The sequence below is a fragment of the Silurus meridionalis genome, chromosome 10 (genome assembly GCF_014805685.1).
Source record: "Silurus meridionalis isolate SWU-2019-XX chromosome 10, ASM1480568v1, whole genome shotgun sequence".
NCBI classification, from domain to species: Eukaryota; Metazoa; Chordata; class Actinopteri; order Siluriformes; family Siluridae; genus Silurus; species Silurus meridionalis.
The window spans coordinates 6,758,694-6,773,190 of NC_060893.1; positions in this window are offsets into that span (position 1 = coordinate 6,758,694).

The window sequence follows — 14,497 nt, forward strand, 5'->3', positions numbered from 1 at the left end:
CCCACTCCACCCTGCCTGCACTCTTTTCTTTACTTCTCTAACACACTCTCCATTACTTTGCACTGTTGACCCCAGGTACCTGAACTCCACCTTCTCCACCTCTTCTCCCTGCAACCGGACCACTCCACTGCCCTCCCTCTCATTCACACACATGTACTCTGTCTTACTCCTACTGATTTTCATTCCCCTTCTCTCCAGCACGTACCTCCACCTCTCCAGGCTCTTCTCAACCTGCTCCCTACTCTCACCACAAATAACAATATCATCCGCAAACATCATGATCCACGGAGACTTCTGTCTGACCTCGTCCGTCAACCTGTCCATCACCACAGGAAAGGAAAGTGCTCAGAGCCGATCTTTGATGCAGTCCAACCTCCACCTTAAACCAGTCTGTCGTTCCTACTGCACACTTTACTGCTGTCACACTGTCCTCATACATGTCCTGCACCACCCTCACATATTTCTCTGACACACCAGACTTCCTCATACAATACCACATCTCCCTTATTCTTAAAGATCGGTACCAGCACACTCCTTCTCCATTTCTCAGGCATCCTCTCACCTTCCAAAATCCTGTTAAACAATCTTGTTAAAAACTCCACTGCCATCTCTCCTAAACATCTCCATCCTTCTACCGGTATGTCATCTGGTCCTACCGACTTTCCACTCTTCATCCTTTTAATCGCTGCTCTCACTTCCTCCTTACTAATCCTATCCACTTCCTGCTTCACCATCTCCACACCATCCAACCTTCTCTTGTCTTTAAACAAACATTTCCCAGAATGCCTGTTTAAATAAATTGAATATTCAAACGGAATCTTGGGTATGACAAATGCTTTTATGGTAAGTACTTATATAACCAAATATCTTTAAGTTTCAGGAATAGAGTAATTGGGGTGCAGGTGAACAAGTGAAAACACCAAATGAAGAATACTATGTATTCACCAAGGGTCAATTATACCTTTCCGGAATGATTAAGTGAAGCTTAAGCACCTCCAAGGAGATGTAAATGAGCTGTAATTGTTCAGCATGAGCTCTCAGGTGTAAGCCTTGAAAAGCAAAGGAAGAACTTATCTCTTGAATCTTTAATTCATGAGTCCATGTGAAGTGTTTTAAGAAAGGTGCTTTATATTGTCACATTCTTTCTTTACATATTTTAGCAATATTATGAGCTGGGGTCAGAGTGCAGGGTCAAACATGTTACAGCGTACCTTGAGCACTGAGGGTTAAGGGCCTTGCTCTAACCCTAACCCTAACCCTAACCCAAACCCAAACCTTAACCCTAACCCTAACCCTAACCCATATACTTGAAAAGGACATTGATGGCAGCCATCTTGATCCAGTTCAGTAGAGTATTAAAATACTTTTGCTGATATACAGTAACATTAGTGCATCATAGCCCCTTTTTAAACATCATATAAATAAATATAATAAAAACTTGTACTTAAATTTGAAGGGAATAAATCAATTTCAACTTCAAAATATTGTGGCAATGAAAACTATTCAGCTAAATGCAAATCTCTAAGAACCTATGTGAATAAAAAAATGAAAGATAGGATTTTATGGCTGTAAAATTAGAATAAAAAAATAATCCTGTGCCTACTTGATATGCACATGACCTGGCAGGCTACATTAGGAAGCAGGGTTGTTATATTAGCAAGCCAATTTAAAGTTCAACCTCAGGGAGCTCAAAGTTCAACAGTACAAAATGAAATAGCCCAAGGCTTAGCTCAAGGTTATTTTATAATAAATGTGCTTGCTAACCTATGAATGCACCTCCATGATTTTTAATCTCAAGCACTGCTCTTGTGTTTTTAACCCAGTCTTTTGACTGAATGAAAGTAAAGAGAAAATTGGCATGGGTGTGTGCACTCAAAGGGTTTAAGTAGTTATTCAGAGCTGTATAGTCATTATAAAGTGCATGCAGAACAACAAAGGCAAAATCGGACCAAATAAAACTTATATTTTATACCAGGAGATAGACTATATGTTTTTCCTTTGTTCATCGGTGAACACTAAGGGAATTTCATATGTGACAGACAGTGGATGACTATCGTTTCTGCCACCATTTGAGCATAAAGTCCATGCACCCTAAAAACGACTCTTTCTGTCTCTTTCTATTATTTCACCCCTGACTTCCGTCTAACACACTGCGCACACATATGCAGACACTTCTTAATCCCTTATCTCTTAGACAGAAGGAGACAGTGCTTATTCCTGTTCCATCATTGCATCTCGTTTCCCACGAAAAACAGATTAATGCACTAATATGACAACAATCAGGATTATTAGCCCTCACCCAACCTCCTGTTTACATACACAGAGAACAGATGAATGCTATTTTAATTCAATTTCGCTATGCTCTCAGTCTACACATCAGTGGGTGATTGGAAACACAGGAGTGTTGGCACTGAGTTTTATTTTGACTAATGCGCAACAACAAGTAAGAGTCCAGCAACCGTGATTCATTTTGTGATGTTCTTCCAATCCAACATGTGTCACTGACTAAACCACAGAAACACCACTGTACACTAAACCTGTTCTTTTTTATTACACTATATATCTTTATGTATATTTTTCTTTATTCCACCTAAAATTTGCCCTAAACATGATTTCTAAGTCTCTCTTGTAGTGCACCAATGCCTCAAAGCTAATAAATCAATCGTCCGCTTACATCTGTGTGTACTGTGTATGAATGTATGTATGTGTATATATATATATATATATATATATATATATATATATATATATATATATATACAGTGGAACTTCGATACTCGCGACCTTGACACTCGTGACCTCGATAGTCTGTGACTTCTAATTTGGAGCCGGACTAAGAGTAACTCGCGAGAAATCTGATAGTCCGCGAGAAGTCGTGAGTGGCTCGAAAGTCAAAAAGGAACCATCAGAAGGAGAGTCAAAACCTTGCGATTTTTTGTTGCTCGCGACGGGTCATAGAACGTATCGAGGTTGCACAGTATATATACATTTATATGAATAATATCTCCTTATTATCATTGATTTCTGATTCTCCTTGTATGTCTCGTATTAATTAAACAAAATTATGACAATTAGGTAGAAACTTTATGTAAAAGAAACCGAAAAGAATCCTATTCCATGACTTGAATCTATTAAATCATTAAAACAAACACCAAGCCACTTCAATTGCCCTCTTTTTTTGTGAAATTGATATTTTAAGATATAATTCTAATTCCTGCACGTTTCCAAGAAGGTGTAGATCAAGAAATAGAAGAGTGGATTGAGCTCAGGAGGTGTCTGGGTGGGTTTGAGTGGGCGCTACTGAGATTAGATACAAAGCTTTTTTGATTTGCTCTTATGCTTTCCACACATTTATATTTAAAATATTGATCCAAATATTGACACACACACACACACACACACACACACACACACACACACACACACACATATCAAATAGGGCAAAAAACTACCAGAGCATCAGACCCAAATGGTAAAAGATACTAAAAATTCACCCCATACTAACCTTTTCATTGCTGACAGCAGAAGATAGCAGCAGATCAGGCTCCTGTACACTGTTTCTCTGATAAGACATGAAATTGACTTGTGCCCCATATTGTCTCCGTTCCTGTTAGGAGTGATGAGCTCTGATAACATTATATTGCTGAAAACCAAGCCAGTCAGTGAACTGATGTCAAATATGAATGTAAATATTTGCCTGCTGATCACTACTGTATATGATACATCAAAGCAAACATATCCATAAAAGAAATCAGTAAATAGGATCTAATGAACAGTCTTATTGTTTCACTCGCAAACCTTTCGAATGTAGATAAATGGTGAAATCTTTTTTTCCAATTTTTAATCCAATACTCCTGGTTTTTTTTTTCTTCTTCTTTCAGATCCTTTATCAACATGGCTATGCATTGCAGAGCGAAAGTTAATTATGCCAATGGTGCTTTGTTTAAAAAAAATTGTAAATATCATTAGTGGAAACAGCCAGTGCTGCATTGTGGTCCCATGAGAGACAATTCTGTCTCCGTGTTATTGAGTAAAGTTTTCCCTTTTTTCTCTCACATGTTTAATGTGACCCCTCGTATCATTCTTTTTCCGGTACTTTCTTCCTCTCTCTTGTTCTCTGTTTGTCTTATGACTCATGATTTAGACTGCAGGCAAAGAATGTTATGTTCCAAAACTATTTCTTTACATTGGGGTAAATAATGAAATATAATAATTGTAAAATCTCGAATGTTTTTAAATGTAATAAATTGTATGTACGTTCGAATGTAATAAAGACACCTACGGCCTACTACCATTTGCCTTTTATAAATGTAGATATACAAATGTTCGTGTATGTGATGTAATACAGTTCCTAGCTGGCTCTAACTTCAGCTGCACTTTGCTTTATGTTCTGCTGTAAAATTTTATATGTATAAGATAATATATGAATGCCCTGCTAATATATTGTTCTGTCTCAGTAAGAAAAAAAGGTCATACTGTGCAAAAAGAAGATTAGATTATTATAGTGCATCTGTTTAATAATTGGAGTTACACCAGGGTTTTTGGAGACTGCTTAAATGTTTTGTAAAGGTCATACGTAAAATCTGACAAGTATTCTAGAGCAGAATCAAAATGTTAGACCATTTATTCTTTTGGCTTAATTTCCCCCCTCTGTGCAATCCATTAAATCTAGAAAACACTTGAACCTAAAACCATTGATATACAGTCCCGCTAATTTGAATCATCATTTGAATCATCCAATCACATTATAATCATAATTATATACATTCATATTCAGTTATTGTAATATAGGATGCCATGTTACATATACTGTATGTATAGTTAACATAGGTCTATCTATAACATGCTGTTTAATCCCCACAACCTAAGATTTTTAAATGTATCTGCTTGAATATTTCAGCCAAAATTCTCAATCTTTAATTAAGTACTCTGGAAGGTAAAGCCATCGAATTTGTAAATATAAATTTCAGTTGTATAGAATCCAACTGATTGTGATTGTCAGCAGTTCAAGAATACTTCTTGTATACAATCAGTCGGATTATAAGCGCTACTTCTTCTTGTCGGCATGTATGTGGTCGTCTTTTTTTCATTCCTTTTATTCCTTCATGATAATGTACATATGCAGCAAAAGTATTCTTAGCAATGCTAGCAAAAAAAAAAAAAAACGAGGACAATAAATGGCCATATATTCTGGGGGTTTTCAAGAAAACTCAAAGGGAAATACATTTGTAACTGTATAATTAAAACACAAACTATAGAAAGAACAGTGTTTTTATGAATTATACTAATACATATATACATTACATGGTACTCGATTGAAAAACAGGATTTCTGCATTTGTGTGTATTTCATATTTCATTAGGGGCATTATTTTATTCAATTTGAACGGATGCCCTAAAACCCTGATCCACCCTCCAGTCAGTGAGTTTGGGTTAAGTAGAATATGTCTTAAGTTAAAGGCCAAAATTATAATTTTTTTTAAATAGCCAAGATTTTTCTACACTTTAGTAACACAATTCTAATGGTTCCCAGTGACTGTGTTATTGCCCAGTGAAGCATTGTTCAGATATTCTGTATTGGACCAAATACTGCACATCCTCATTCACAATGTTCAGAATGGTCTATGAATTTAAGTGTTGGTTAGAAAAAAAACAGAAAAGAAACAATGTTTCTTAAAAAAAGAAAAAATATATATTCTTCTTATACACAATAGTTACTGCACCAGATCAGCGACACTGATTATTTATTATATATTTCCCATCAGCCAGTTGTGGGACAATGTCGTGTTGGTTTTCACACCATCACGTTCACAATAATTAGCACTTGTCTTTTATGGTTGTCTTGATCATCACTTGTTTTTCTTCTTATGGTTGAATATTAGTCAGTGAGATGCGAGTGAGTATGTGCCATGCAAATGTAGTGTTAGGTCACTGCTTAATCCCCCCCCCTCCCAGCACTGCAGCATGGTCGCTCTGAGCTCCAATTCCCAGAACACACCTTTTCCTGCTCTGACTCTCCCTCTTACTGATTAAGCACATGTGTGTCCAAATCCAATATTCAAAAAATGTATGTAAATTAATGTTGGATTCAGTGAATTCTGGGTTTTTGGTCATTGCCAAACTTGATATTCTGTCTATTGTTTTGTTCTAATCTTGTCTGTTTTTGTCAATGCTGAATACTACAAGGTCATATCAATTGTTCAATGCAATTTTGCACATTAAAGAATTGCTTGTACCATTTGAACTTAGTGAATGAAAATATTCATTTATTCATTCATTTATCTAGCATAGAAAGGGCCATTTTTGATTTTCTGGAGGACCGAAATATTCTGCTCTCGTGTTCCAAATTTAATCAATTTGTCAATTAGTTTTTTTATCATTCTCTCTCTTTCTCTCTCTCTCTCTCTCTCTCTCTCTCTCTTTATCCTTTCAATAAGTTTTCTTTACTCACACATTCCAAGCTCCTCATTTCCATTTCATGGGCAAGCAGTTTTTCTGTAGCTCACCGTTACATTTAAATGTTTAAAAAAAATGTTGCTCATCATTTAAGTGCAAATAACTTTGATTTCAGAACCCGAAGGCTCACATGATAACAGTTTTCGGTTATATCAAGGCTACGTTCCTCAAAGGTAAACTATAGCATCCCTCCATCTTTAAGAATCATAAAGTGACCAGTTTAAGCAAAACAATACCATCATCTATGACCTTTTATCATTGTAACACATCTATCTGTTCCTACATTTTGACTGAACGGGGTTTCTATTAGTCAGACAAAGTTTATCTTTCTTTTGATGCAAGATTTAATGCTTTGCATGTGAAGCCCTAATACCTCTCACATTTTATGCCCTCTTATCCTTTTTGTATTTCTCTTCCAGAGTAGGAGCTTAGATATTCATGAATCTAAATGAGATTCTTACGAGGGGCTTGAATAAAAAAAGAACCTGAATGAGATTGAACTTTTTTTTAATGATAACAATTGAAATGGCACTAGACAGTTTTGACTTGCAATCTTACCTCAATCTATTCCCGGGAATCTTTTATTCATAGTGTTTTATATCCGACTGGTCCCCACGCTAGGCTGTCTGAGGGGTGTAGGTTGAGGACTGGAGATATAGGCGTCGGCAATTAGGACCAGGCAGTGCGGTAAAAGAGGAGCTGAAGCAAATGGTGTATCAGAATCTCAGAAAAAGTCTGGGTGAGAAATCTATCTATCTATCTATCTATCTATCTATCTATCTATCTATCTATCTATCTATCTATCTATCTATCTATCTATCTATCTATCTATCTAATCTAATCTACAGTATTTATACATCTATCTATACATCTCTGGCTACTTTGTGCTTCTTCCTATAGTTCTTTCTAAAGTTCTACACAAGAACTTAATATAAAAAAATCCATTCAGTCTGAAACTTTTTCATAAATCACATAGTAAAAATGCTAATGCATGATGTTAGTTTTATTCCATTAAATTTCAATATTTCTATAAAAGTATATATACACAGCACAATGCCACAGATGTCACCGTTTACTACATTTGCCCATTTAAGTCGGTTACGACAATGACAACTTATGGTAGAGAAATGAATATTAAATTCACGGGCTCAGAGCCAACCTCCACCTTGAACCTGTCTGTCGTTCTTACTTCACACTCCACTGCTGTTACACTGTCCTCATACATGTCCTGCACCGCCCTCACATACCTCTCTTAAACAACTGACTTCCTCATACAATACCACAACTCCTCTCTCGGCACCCTGTCTTACACTTTCTCTAAATACACAAACACACAATGCCGGACGAGATATATATATAACTGAATAAACAACTTAGTTCAATCAGTTCAATCCACCAGGGAATTGCAGTCAAATTAATCTTCATCTCTGTGCCACATTATCTATTTAATCCTTCCCCTGGTGGATTCAGAGATTTTTTTATTACTTGGCATGTCAGGTTACATTTCTGAGAAATTTAATTAATGAAACTGACATTTGTAAATTTGAAAGTTTAGCTTGGATGTCAAGAAAACTAAAACATGCAGTGGAATCATTTCTTCTTGAGGCACAAAAAGACTTTGGTCTGAGTTTGGGTAATTCATTGATTATTTGTGTTAAAATACTTTGGTAATTAGGCAAAAGTGTGGAAAATTCCGTTTCAGTGCTTCAGCTCTGCTTTGGTGTGCATGACGTCCTTCATTTTGTATACAAGTGACAACTTTGACAACAGTTAATCCCAACAGTGTCTGTGCTTTTAGTTCTGTTTAACCTCAGTGCACTTCAGCAATTAACACTTGAGAATGTCAGCATTAATTATAGATGCAATGCAGCACTTGTTTTCCTGCTGGGAATGTAATACTATTTAGCTATATTGAAATAGTCTTAGTCATTGTAGATGTGTTTGTGAATAAAACTAAAGGCATTTAGTTGTATCCTCTGTTGTACTCTGTCTCCTTCTAAGCTTCTGAATACTTTATGGCAGCAGGGTAAGTAAATATTTTATACATTTGTAGCATCAGTCCTCGTTCTGCCCATTTGCTTCTGTCCATCTGATCTTCCGTGCATTGTCTACAGTATCAAGTTCTTTTGATATATTTAGCTATTCCTGTTCACATTATGCTGTTGATGATTTTGTTAACTGGTCTCTCCTGTTGCGTTTTCACACTTTTATGTTGAAATCCTCTGTGTTTCCCTGTGTGTATAAATTACCAAGCTGTGTGTTTTTATAGACTTGTCTTTGTCCTAGTTTCTAGTCTATCTGTCTGCCTTATTTCATTTACAAGTGACCCTGAAACCTCTATCTATATTACTGACTATAATTCTTAGATCAATCCTACAAAACACAATTTCAGTAAACTCTTTTGTCTTGGTCTTTAAGATATTTTCTTGCACAGTGTCTTTTGTTTACAATAGTGAAACATTAACACTTTCTTTCACATAACAACTGACTTAATTGTGTCATAAAAAGTCACAATGAAGTCATAAGTTGTTGTCAGCAATACAGTATATCATTATAATATAATAATGTTTCATATCTCTTATGAGACCATGCCAGAAGGTTTGTGGACACCGGACCATAAGATATTATAGATAGTATGTGCTTTTTGAACATCCCATTCCACTTTTAGGCCCCATTTGCTGTTATAATAACCTCCACTTTTCCAGAAGGTGTTTCACTAGAATTTGAAGTGTAGACATTTGTGCTAATTAAATCAATAAGGATTGGGGTCAGCTCTGTAAAGCAGGCCACTCAAGATCTTCCATTCCAACCCATGTAAACCATACCTTCATAGTTTATTATTCTATATAATTTTGTGCCTCTATTCATATAGTAACTGTTAGGAAAAGAACCACATATGGACTTTCATATAGTCCGTGTAGTGTAGTTCTGTTTCATAAAATCACGACATTTATCATATACTAATAAGATCCCACTTTAGGAAAGAAATGTCAAACAAAGAATGTTATTATGGAAAGTAAAGTTAACCCCAACTCTTCTATATACAGTATCTTCATGGAGTTTCCACAGTGGCATAGCAGTTCTTTCCTCAGTCCCGTAACCCAAAAACAAGCATCTAGGTAAAACTAAGTTGTTTCTCACATGGTAAATGTATATCTTGTCTGAGGTAATTTTTCCCAGTTTGTTCTCAGTATTACCAGGATAGGCTCCAGATCCACCACAACCCTTACTGTGATAAAGTGATCAGTATTTTACTAAGATATCTAGCTTAACTGTTAGTCAACTTAAAGAGTATTATATCCTGTAGAAGGGAAGTGGTATAATAGTTATGTCCTGGATGTGGGAGGAAACTGGAAAACCTAAAGGAAACCATTAAAAATGCATGAAAACTTTCCTCAGAGACTGTATACTGAAATTAGAAGTAAACCGGAACCCTGGAACGGTTACTTAGAGAGACCTGCTCTGACACTGTGCCTCATAACATTAATTTAATAACAAAATTTAAAGGTGGTAGATCAGTGATAAAGCCTCTGGGTTACTGATAGGAAGATCTGGGTTCAAGCCCGGTATTTCCAATCTGCCACTATTTGGGAGCAGAAACAAAGCCCTTAACCCTCTGTGCTCCACATTGCTGGGATATGCAAGATTTTACTGTCTTGAAAATGTTCCAGTAAAATGTAAATGTCTGCATTTGCTTCATGATATCTTCTTCATCTTTATTCGGCTTCTCCCATTACGGTCGCCTTGTGGCTCCATCCTCAGCATTCTCCTACCTATATACCCCAGGTCCCTCCTCTGCACATGTCCAAACCATCTCAATCTCGCCTCCCTCATCTAGTCTCCAAAACGTCCTACATGTGCTGTCCCTCTAAATAACATGTTCATCACCCTATCAGAAACTCTTTTCACCTCCACTACACTCTTACTGTACTGTTCCTTCAGAATCACCCCTACACCATTTCTCTTTCCATCCATACCATGATTGAACAGTTTAAACCCACCTGCCGTCTCTGTAGACATCTTCTCACTCTCTTTCTTCTCCTTCGGCCAACAGTAGCCCAATTTCCACCGGTACCCTGTTGGCTAACAATACCTGTGGCGGTCCTTGGTAACCCAGGCTGCATATTTGGCTTGGCACATGTTTAAAGCTGGATGCCCTTCCTAACACAACCCTTCACATTAATCCGAGCTTTTCTGGCTTGTAAAACCCTAATGGCTGGGTCATGATACAGAGAATATTTTTTTTAGTTGCTTTTGAGTAACCATATAAAAAAATAATGAAATGTACTAAAAAACAATAAAGAATGATCAAATGCTATATAAAAAGGGCTGTGAGCTCGAATCTACTGCATCAAATGAATACAAATTAGATAAGATTAAGCCTCTGAAGCATGCATTGATGAGGGAAAAAAGCAAAGAAGAGAAAGGAACACAGGCTTTTGGGGGAAAGGACAGGCAAATTTCTCCTTTTGTAATTAATAAAATGAGGCTTCCTTACATCTTAAGTGGCTCCATCACATCTCTTCTTAAATTTCCTTTATCTCTTTCATTCCCTATAAAATGCTAATCACCTTTTTTTATTTATTTTTTGTTTCTCTCTTCTAACAATTGTCTATTTCATTACACAAGCATTACATAAACCCGCCTGTTTTTAATGTGTGAATTGAGGTTTTTTTCATTTGTTCACATTTAAGACTGCCAATTGCTGATGGTTCCAGTTCCTTAATGAATTAATCTAATTTATCCGGATTATGTAATATAGGATAGATAGAGGAAAATACAGGAAGTAGCATCCTTATATGTTATATGACATAACATAGTCATAGTCAGTATTGTAAATAATTATTTAATTTGTTACTGTTTTTTATTCTGTTTAGTCCAATTTTATTGTCTAATATTTGAAGAAACAGGATTAACCTATATTGAAATAATGCATTTTCCTTAATCGCTGAAAGCCATGCTAACTTAACTTCTGGTTTAGGGATTTCAAGGTGGCAAGCAAAGAAAAGCTCAAAGTTTACTACATAAAGAGAACAAAAAATTCAACCTTCTTGCCATTCTCCCTTTATTAACAGCATATACATATTAAATGGTTTTCACTTAAACTAACATGGAGATATTTTTGGCAACATTATTAATATGACGAGTTGAGATGAAGGGACTGTATACTACATTATTAAAATAATAAATATCATCATCATCATGAGCATTATTCCGACATCTGTTTGGCATCCTTCCAAAATATAAGCACAACCCAATTCTCAATATAATTGTCTTGATCACACTGTGATTTTGATTAGATTTTTTGTTTTGTGTATTTGTATACTTTATTCCACTTAAAATCGGTCCCTAGTCACGCCACAGTTTATACACTGATGATCACTGGGATGAAGACTATTTAAACATACTGTATACTGATTCTGCATGATTAACAAAAACAGCAGCACTGGTGATTCATCCATTTGAAATTGAATGAAATTCATTAAGATTTGCTGTTTACCAATTGCACTTAAGTTTATGTGAAATTCTTATAGTATAGGAGAAAAGATGGAAAAGATGAACCTCTAAGTTCAGCATTTTTTTTTTAAATATCCTAAACAGAGGCATGTTTATTAATAAACATTAAATGAATTAAGTTTAATGGTGTTTGTTAAAAAGTACTGTTACTGAAACAATTTAGAAATCACTTGTAATACTTCCCCTGTCTAAAAGCTCTCATCTTCTTTAATTAGGATTTGAGAGGGACTAGTTAGGCACTTAGTTTCTATTGTTTATTCAATTGCTACTCTGTATCATTTTATATTATATACGCAAAACAAATTGGGTTTATACTATAATAAGACAGATTGTTCACCATTCCTGCTGGCCCATCTGTTGCTTAGCAACAAGCTTTAATTCAATTCCAATTATTTACATAGCACTAAGTTTTTTTTTGCATTATTTTACAATGCTGATGCAAAAATCCAGATGTAGATTCATATCCATAATGAGCAATCCAGAGGCAAGGGAGAAAAAAGGCTCATGCCATGAGAAACAAACACTGAGAGGAACCAGACTCATGCCGGCTTTCAGTCAGGTAGACACTAGAGATCCCTGCATTCTCTACAGCATACAAACATATATGAAATGGACTCCCAGTGCACACCCACACTTTCCTATTCTCACTTTCCCTCAGATTGATTGAGCACAGGTCTTATTAACTATATTACTAACATATTTCTAATATATTCACACTCAAAACATTGCTTACGTTTACCAAGCTTTTGATCATCTGTATTGCCTCTTCGTTACCGACTAAAATACTGATTGTGTATGATATTGCTTGGCATACGTTACTCTTGATTGCCAATCGTCTGACTTCCGAACAGTACTTTATTTCTAAACAAAAGTAATCCGGTAATAACACGTAAGACTTGGACATACATTGTTTTTGATAAGTTTGGTCTTTAGATCATCTTTTGTTTAACCATCTGCATGTAATCTATCCATTTGGGACCATCCTCAGCAGCAGTTCTCAAGTAAAGGAGGCTCGTAGCTCAAGAATGGGGTCTGTATGGGGTCAAGCATCTTATTTCATAAAAACACCTTATACCCAGTGTTGTGCTCGTTACTAAAAAAATGGTAACTAGTTATAGTTACTCGTTACTTCATTCAAAAAGTAACTTAGTTACTTTGTTGATTATTTACACCAAAAAGTAATGCATTACTATTAAAAGTAACTTTTTAGTTACTTTTTAAAGAACGTTCTTTAATGTTCCCATTAATGCCCTTTTAGGTCTATACAAACACAAAACTGACTTAAACACAAAGTCATTTTTAAACACTATTTTATTGAAGTCAGACCAGCAAAACTGAATATATCACAAGGATTTCTGAAATAAATAACAAAACAAGCTGAATAATATATTCACAATCAAAAACTAAAGTGGCTTCTGCATCATAAAAGCTGTTGTGTTGAGCTCTTAAAAATGTTCCTTCAACAGCTTAAGTATGAAAACCATCAACAATGTAGAACAGAACACCGGGTTAGCTTCTAGCTTCTAGCTTCTAGCATGGGGTTCCTGGAGGAGCTTCAACAGATTGAAGTTGCTGTTTATCGCAGTAGATACGAGTTTCGAACCAGAAAGACACATCTTAAATTTGACTTAAAAGTTTTTGTCTTTATACTCAAATAAAGTGAAATAATGAGCATATTTCCACTTTGAGAAACTCGTCTTGCTCTCGCCTCGACTCGCCATTACTGCCGCACAGACCTGAATAAACGGAGACACGCCCACAGCACGTCTATACAACATCGCAGGTCTCACCATAGTCCTAAAACTTTCCCTTTCACTCTTGCAGATACCCTTCTATCACAAATCTCTCCTGATACTCTTCTCCACCCACTTCACCCTGCCTGCACTCTTTTCTTCACTTCTCTAACACACTCTCCATTACTTTGCACCCAAACCCTTAGCGCTAACTTTTCTTATACAATTTGTGTTCAAATAAATTATTTGAATAAGAAAAACATGTAAGTCATGGTTTCCACTACAAATGCCATAATACACTATCAACTTTTAACCATTAAACCCAATGTTCTCCATGTCATACTGTGTTTATTTGCATCATTATATGATTATCATCAAACCAAAGGCACCAATTTGAAAACATATTAGATTCTGGATGCGTAATGGTGTTCTAATGATTTACAAGTTCCCAATGATGTTTTAATGATCCCTAATCATATCCACTACTCATAACATGCAACTAATGGAAGGCAACAGATTACTATTAGAGACCCACACTCTACTAGTTCAACAGTAAAAGACCTGGGAGTTATTTTAGACAGCAACTTGTCTTTTGAATATCAAATTACAAAAACAGCCTTCTTCCACCCTAGAAATATTGCTAAGCTAAGAAACATGTCTTTATCTGATGCAGAGAAGCTCGTCCATGCATTCATGACCTCCAGACTGGACTATTGTAATGCATTACTAGGTAGTTGTCCTGCATCATTAATAAACAAGCTACAATTAGTCCAGAATGCAGGAGCCAGAGTT